Here is an 8,823-nt window from a genome sequence, read left to right as displayed (position 1 = left end):
ACAGGATCCTGGGTATCAGCCCTGCTGTTCCCTGTTTAGTCTTCTCTACATGCTCCAATCTGTCTACGTTCATATGCACCAAGGTGTAGATCTCTCCATCATCCTGGTGTGTTGGGAACTGTAGTCTTTATTGGGCTCTGCATATTTTATTCATGGTAGATTGAATGGTAGAAACAAATGGATCCTCTCATGTCACCACAATGATGACGTCTCACTAGAGCATGTCTTTGATAAGCAATTTTTGCCTATTTTATGCCAGGGATACTGTGGATGTTAAGCTGATAAGAGATCAGGATGCTAATGAGAATAATAAACTTCTGTGATCCCTACAAAACAAACTAATATGTTAAAGTCTCCATTATCAGGAAGAACAGTCAAAGTAGCGATATACAAAGAAATGATGGACACAAAAGTGAAAAAATCTGTGATCTAAGAAATTCTTCTACAATAAAATTGTATAAATAGCCTGAGTTGTGAAATGTGGTTTATTCCATAAAACTAGTACAACTCATCACTACATGAAGCAAATGGGAATCTCCAGCTTGTTTCTGACCCAAGGTTGGGAATAACTTTGGGAAATTAGGAAAATAACAAAAGGAAAATTGTTGATTACCAGAAAAAGCAGAAAAACAAAGGGAGTTATTCAAATCCAATAAAGCAGTTAAAATTTTAAAGATTGAAATTCCAGCATATAAGTAGAAGGATTAAGTTCTTCTTTTATGATCTGATTAAAGAATACAATTTCTAGCTGTGAGCAATTGAGTCCTACAATCACAGGCATTTGTTGAAAAATGGCCATTTTATGGCTTCTCTTTGAATAACACATTTAAAGCTCCCTTTATGTCTTTATTCCTCAGACTGTAGATGAAAGGGCTCAGATGGGTGTGATAGCAGTGTACATCACTGAGGCCATTGCACTTGAGTGTGAGCTGTGGGTGGCAACAGAGCTAAGGTACACTCCTAGGCTCACACAACGAAATGAGACAATTGAGAGCTGAGATGCACTGGTGAAAAATGCTTTATGCTTCCCCTGATGTGATGATATTCCACATATGGAGAAAACTGTCCCAAAAGATGAGTAAAGGAGACCAGCCAGGGAACTACCACCCAGAAGGACAGCTGAAAAATACATCACCAGGTTGTACCACCTGATTAGCTTCACAAAAAGAGTGGAGATTTCCAAGTCTCTGTAGAAGGAGAGCTGCAACATCATTAAGCTGTATAACATGGAAAACAGAACACTGATAATCCAAATTACCAGAACCAGATTTGAGGGTTCATGATGACTACGTAGTGCAGGGAGTGATAGACAGTCACAAAATGGTCATAGGCTATCACAGTGAGTAGGAAGTTGTCCTACACTATAAGAAGCATGAAAAATAAATCTGCATGATGCAATTTTCATAAGTTATGACTTTTCTTTGTGTCTGTATATTCATTGCCATCTTTGGGACAATGAAGAAGGTGAAACACAAGTCTACAATAGAAAAGTTGGAGGAGCTGGCTCCGTGGCCCAGTGATTAAGTTCGCCTGCTCTGCTACAGCGGCCCAGGGTTTCGCTGGTTTGGATCCTGGACCCAGACATGGCACTGCTCATCAGGCCACGTTGAAGCAATGTCCCATGTACCACAGCTAGAAGGACCCACAACTAAAATATACAACTATATAATGGGGGGATTTGGGGAGAAAAAGCAGAAAGAAAAAAAAAGTTGGAGAGGAAGAAGTACATAAAGAGTGTGGAGGGTGGAGCCAGAACTGACGGCCAGGATGATTAGCAGGTTCACAAGTATGGTGACCACCTACATGGACAAGAACAGCCCAAAGAGGAAAGTTTGCAATTCCTTTTCTTCTGAAAATCCCAGAAGAAGAAATTCTAAAATGTGTGTATTATTCCCTGGCTCTATGTACTTGGCAGATATGCTATCATTTATATTCCACATTCCGGAAATTAATTTTTATATTTGTGTATGGTACATGATAAAAACACTGAAAAACTAGGAATAGAAGGAAACTATATCAATATGCTGAAAGCCATTTATGAAAAATTCACAGTGAATATTATATTGTTGACCCTTTATATTCATGAGAAATTTGTTCCAAGACACCTGTGAATACCAAAATGCATGGATACTGAAGTCTCATATATAAAATGGCATAGGATTTGCATATAAGCTATGTAATCCTCTTGTATACTTTAAATAATTTCTAGATTACTTAGAATATCTAATACAATTTAAATGCTGTGTAAGTAGTTGCTATACTGTTTTGCTTAGGGAATAACAAACCAGGAAAAAAAAAAAAACTCTGTACATGTTCAGTACAGACACACCTGTTTTAGACCTTTTAAGTCTTGGCTTGTTGAATCCATGAATTCAGAACATATGGATATGGAGAGACAACTGTATTCAATGGTGAAACACTGAATGGTTTTTCCATTAGATCAGCAACAAGACAAGGATGAACACTTTTGTAACTTCTACTCGATATAACACTAGAAGTTCTAGCCAGAGCAATTTGAAAAAAATAAATAAAAGCATCAAATTGGAAAGAAAGAAATACATTTATGTCTCTAAGTAGATGATATGTTCTTATATGTAGAAAATCCTACACATTCTACACAAAACTAAGAGAACTAATAAATGAATTAAGCAAAGTAACAGGACAGAAAAGTAACATACAAAAATCAGTTGCATTTCTATATACAAACAATGAAAAATGTGAAAAGAAAATTACAGACAGTTCTATTTACAATGGCATCCAAAAGAATAAAATACTTAACTTAAGCAAGAGGGTGAAAGACTTGTACGTTGAAAAATATAAAACATTGATGAAAGAACACTGACCTGATCATCTCCAGAAAATTGTTGTTCTACTCTTCAACAAGGTGGGGAACTGTGTTCCTATGACATAAAACTGTGAGTACTACTGCCTTGGGCCAAAACCGTTAAGAGTTTAATGCTTGTCATTTAAATTTAGAACATCATTTAGTCTTCTGTGTATAACATTTTGTTAATTAAAAATATATTTAGGTATTGAGTTTCAGTTTCACAAGATGAAAAGAGTTATGGGGATGGGTAGTGGTGTTATCTGCATAATAATTCAAATTTATTTAATACCACTGAACTATACACTTAAAAATGGTTGATAGTAAATTTTATGTTATGTGTATTTTAGCACAATAAAGACAATCTTTAATTTAAAATGCATGCACTTAGATCTTTTTATGCATTTTGCCCTGAAATTAGTACCTTATACGTATTCTCATTTAATTTTTATAAAAGTTCATTCTCTGAGGACAGTGCTATTATGAACCTCATTCTAAATTTGTGGAAATGGGGCTCAGAGGGTTAAATTATCTGCTCAATGTTATGAACTGAGTAAGGGATGGGGTTTGATTGGAACTCCATCAAGATGTTTCCAGTCCTAATGCTCTTGCCTAGCTATTCTCACTAGGAGACAATTTGCCTCCAGGGGTACCTGGAAGTATTTGGAGAATATTTTGGTTGTTGCATCGAAGCAGCTGCAACTGGCACTTAAGTCAGCTGAGGTCAGGAATGCTACACAACATCCCACCATGCACAGGACAGCCTCTGTCACAAAGCATTATCCACCATAAATGTCAATAGTGAGAAAATTGAGAAACACTATTCTAGATAAGCACTTCTTCAATTTCACTGTGGATATGAATCATTTGGGCATCTTCTCCAAATGCAGATTCTGATTCAGCAGGGCTAATATGGTCCTGGAGAGTCTGCATTTGTATCTAGCTCCCGTTTGATGTTGATGCAGCAGGTCCTGGTCTGTGGACTACTCTTTGAGTAGAAAGGCTGTGGTCTAGTGTTAGAGTCAGGTATAGGTATTTTGAGCCCTTCTCCAGCAAGAGTTTTCCTGCTCCTCTCAGGTCTGACCTTGGGTGGTCAAATGTTGGACTCAGTTTTTCAACTTCTGCATATACAGTTTTATACATCCCTCTTGAGTATTTCCCCTCATGAGAGAAAATGCAACTTTTAGCCTTTCAGTTCCTTATCTATAAACTCAGGAAATTCTGCCTAACCTTATAAATTTGATGTGAGAAGTTAGAAATAATCTAGACCTCATAGGAGATTACCCAGCACAAAGCTAATGCTCAATCCACAACAGCTATTGTGACTGGGTCCCAGTCCCATATTTACTAAGATCATTATGACACCAGAAATGTCTCTAGGCACAGGCAGTGAGTCCAGTATTTCCCTGCTCTTGGGACACAGAGAGTCTAGATCTTGAGGGGGACCTTCCTCCACGGGCCCTCAGTAGGGAGCAGAGTGCTGGAGAGGCCATGATTCTGTGCCTATGGACATACCCTCTGAACCCCTCACACTGGATCCAAATAGCCACAGTAAGAGCTATTAGACAAAAGATATGTTCCTATGTTCCACTCAAGAATATCTGTAAAACTGTTGTTTTTTTGGTGAATCAATTTATTCTTCCAACTCTTGTCATCCTCCTTGTTGCAAATCTGTAACACACATTATACAAATGTTTAATTTCAACAGAAGTATGAAATGCTTCTATGGCTTTCTCCACACTATAAATTGTTCAATTTTTCACAATTATTTATTCACTCCCCCATTCTTTTAGGAGAACTGTACATCCCCACTCTTGGCTCTGGGTCTTCATGGTGTCTCGAGGGGTAGGAGTGTATGTTCCAGCAATGGCTGTCATTGAGCTTGGACACATACGTTTTGGTTCACAGAATGTGAGTGGATATGACATGATAAGTGTCTACGAAAAAGCTAAAAGAATCACTGTGAGATTCCACCATTTCTCTTCCTCTTTCTCTCTGTCATAAGAACAGCCATATCTGCCATAGCAGCTGTTCCCAGAGCCCAGGTCTCCAAATGAAGACACACTTGGAGAAAAGCACAGCTGGGTCACAGCCACAGACACCCTGAAGCTCACATGTAATGTAAGCAAGGAAAATGCATTCTTACTGTGATAATGTGATATTGAGACTTGTTTGTTACCACAAATAACTTATTACCACTGTGATATTGAGAATTGTTTGTTAATACAGCAATGCAAATACATAGTATTTACATGATGCTTTAATTGTACTAGGATTTAACTAGAATGATGTCAGCATCACAATGGCATAAGACATACTTCCTTTTTGTTCCTTCTTTTAAGAATTAAAAATTGGGATCCATCCATGAACGAAGGTACCTCTGTGGGAGTTGTGGGATCTAGTACCATATGCCAAGTATCCAGGGGTAGTCTTGCCGACTTGTGCATCAGGTAATAGACAGACTTTGATATGGACTGGAGAACCAGCAGAAGGCAGCCAACCATCCCTATTCTCTTTAGGCCATGGCAGGAAAAATCTGGAGAATGCTGGCTTAGACAGACACCCTCGGATGTAAGAGCCTTTGCAGAAGTCTAGACTTCCCAAAGAGAGATTCCAGGACTCTATTGGGAAAAAATACAAGTTTGGATGCACTGTACAGGGTAAGATAAACTTTTCCAGGAATGGTCCTCTCTCAAGGTGACACAGCACAGGGATAAACTCCCTGGTACTGCTTCTCCCACAGGGGAAAGAGACAATAGTGAGTAAGTGTTCAGTTACCCAAGATGTGCAGGAATGCTGATAGAGAAGCCTATTTCTCTCCAGCAATACCCAGAGTACTGCCACATGACCTCATGTATGAGGGAAGGAGGAGAGCAGGAAAGAGGAGGACAAAAATATCAAAGGACATTAAAGAGATGCAGCTCCTGCTAACTGTTTTCAGAACTCCAGCAAGCAGCCCACTCACAAGCCATTCAGAAACCTCACCCAAGGAACCTTGCACCTGGCCCTTGCATACCCTCAGTGCCTCAAGTGCTATACCTACTCTTCCCCCAACTCTGATGCCAGCTCCTATTTGTGCTCCAGAATGTGGTGGTGTGAGCCAGCTCTAGTAAACAGAGAATGCCTCAAAAAGTCAGGCCAGAATGTCTGGGCAAAGGAGAAACCGCAATTTGAGATGTAGCACCACCTTCTGGAAAACAAAACAGAGTTTTCCAGCAGCTACTCTGGTGAAGTGGAAGAAGCAGAGAAGATAAACAAGGTTAAGAATTTGGCCATTAGAGGGAGCAAGAAGTGTGGAGCAAGTGTATCTATACAAAGTTGGAGAAAACCCCAAATATAACCAGCACTACTGAAAAATATCTCCCAGCTGAAGACAACTAGTAAAGATTTGAGGAGGTAACTAGCTGCTGCTACTTCAAATGTGAAAACAGCAAGCAAAACACCAAGAAACAAGAAGAATCAAGGAAAAATGTCATCAGCAAAAGACAACATCTTCCAGTAACTGAACTCAACGAATCAGAATTTAGTGATCTAGCTGGTAAAGAATTCAAAATACCTGTTTTGATGAAAGTCTATGAGCTAAGAAAACACAAAAAGACAAATCAGTGAAATCAGGAAAACAATTTGTGAACAATATGAGAAATTTAACAAAGAAATAGACATCGTAATAACAACCAAATAGAAATTTTGCTGCTGAAGAATTAGGTGAATAAAATGAAATAAAGAGTGTCACAGCAGAATAGATCAAATTCAGTACAGAAGCAGTGAGTTAGAGGATAGGGACTTTGAAATAACCTAGTCAGAGAATAATAAAGAAAACAGATATATAGATGGATAGTGATAGAGATAGAGATGGAGATAGAGCATTCCCTCCAACAGCACCAGAATACACATTCTTCTCAAGGGAACAGAGGACGATTATCCAGGAGAGATCATATGAAAGGACACAATGTCCTGGAGAATTTTAGAAGATGAAATCATACCAAGTATCTTTTCTGAGAACTATGATATAAAACTAGAAATCAGTAACTGGTGGAAAGCTGGAAAATTCCCAAATATGTGGAGATCAAATAACATGCTCCAGAACAACCAATGGCTCAAAGAAGAAATCAAAAGGGAGATCAAAAAATAAACTGTAATGAACAACATGGAAGTACAACATACCAAAACCTATGTTATACTGCAAAAGCTATTCTAAGAGGGATGTTTATAATGATAAATATCTACATCAGGAAGGAACTCAAAAGAACACCTACATTTTACACCTCAAGGAACTAGAAAATGGAAAACAAAGCGCAAAGTTAGCAGGAGGAAAGAAATAACAAAGAACAGAGCAGAAATAAATGAATTAGACAACAGAAAAAGAAAAGAAAAAGTTAATGAAACTAAGCTGTTTTTTAAAAAGATAACATTGACCAACCTCTAGATACACTAAGAAAAGAGAGAGAAAAATCAAATAAATTCCATAGGAAATGAAAGATTAGACATCATAACTATACCACAGAAATACATAGGACCATAAGAGACTACTATGAACAATTATATGCTAGAAATTTGACAACATACAAGAAATAAGTTTCTAGAAATATACAACCTACCTTGACTAACTCATGAAAAAGTAGAAAATCTGAAGAGACCAATAATGAGTAGGAAAATGTAATCAGTAATCAACAACCTCCCATTACAGAAAAGCCCAGGACCAGATCGTTTCACTAGTGAAATATAGAAAATATGTAAAGAAGAATTAATGCCAATCCTTCTCAAACTTTTCCAAAATATTGAAGAGGAGGGACAATCCCAAGTCATTATATGAGGCCAGCATTTACCCTGATACCCTAGCAAGATAAGGACACAAGAAGAACAAAGAACTGTAGGCCAATATCCCTGATGAACACAGATGGAAATATTTTCAACAAAATATTAGCAAACCAAATTCAACGGAATATTAAAAGGATCATTTACCATGATCAAGTGAGATTTATCCCTGGGATTCAAGAATTGTTTAACATACATAAATCAGTAAAAGTCACACACCATGGTAATAGAATGAAAGATAATAATCACATAATCACCTCAACAGATGCAGAAAAAGCACTTGGCAATATGCAACATCCTTTTATAATGAAAATCCTCAACAAAAAGAGTATAGAAGGAACAGACCTTAAAGTAATAAAGGCAACATACAAAAAACACACAGCTAGCGTGGTCAGTGGTGAAGGGTTGAAAGCTTTTCCTGTAAGATCAGGAACAAGACAAGTGTGCCCACTCTCACCACTCCTATTCGACATAATACTGGAAGTCTGAGCCAGAGCAATTAGGCAAGACAAAGAAATAAAAGGTATCCAAACAGGAAATGAAGAAACAAAATTGTCATTATTGGCAGATGATATGATCTTCTATAGAGAAAACCCTGAAGACTCAACAGTGCCCAGTCCATCCAAAATGGCAGCCAAGAGGACTCCGATGAGCCACCAGCTGTAGATGTAGAGGTTGCAGCAGGCCGGGGAGCACCACAACACCTGGGTTTGGTCTGTGCCCAGAAGGGAAGGCTTACTCCCTGATGACAGCCCATACTCGTGCTTCACGAGTATGTCCAGGCCCTACAGGGTTCTGGGCAGTGCCACCCTGTGCCTCAAGCATGTCTGAGGCCAGCTCAGTAATGAGGACCTGTGCGGACCTGACGATCACCCCTCCAGGATGTATGCAGGTGATCCGGCTCACCCTGTGACTCCCACCCGCCTCTCGGCCCAGCTGTCTCAGGCTGTGCCAGGGAGCCAACTGCACCATGTTCGACTTGACACCTTCTACCACTTGCTCTACTGAGAACAGCTGCAGCAGGAACTGCACCAGAGTGCCTGGCAGGAGGCTCTCTGTTCACAGCAGGAGGTCCCGGCCAAGAAGGGGTTCCACTGGGATGAGACCTGGGACATGGCTTTTGTCTTCCTTCTCCTCGCCATCTTCATCGTCATGGTCTTTCGGTTTTTATCAGAGAGAGGAAG

General features: G+C 39.1%; 1 pseudogene; it reads right to left on the bottom strand.

The window, feature by feature from the left end:
* Window positions 1-800: 800 nt before the first annotated feature.
* LOC106827949 (olfactory receptor 1571-like) lies at window positions 801-8,611 on the bottom strand (annotated as a pseudogene).
* Window positions 8,612-8,823: the final 212 nt, after the last annotated feature.

This window comes from Equus asinus, chromosome 10 (assembly GCF_041296235.1).
Source record: "Equus asinus isolate D_3611 breed Donkey chromosome 10, EquAss-T2T_v2, whole genome shotgun sequence".
NCBI classification, from domain to species: Eukaryota; Metazoa; Chordata; class Mammalia; order Perissodactyla; family Equidae; genus Equus; species Equus asinus.
Note: the sequence above shows the minus strand (reverse complement) of the source record. Positions and strands in the feature narration are given on the sequence as shown.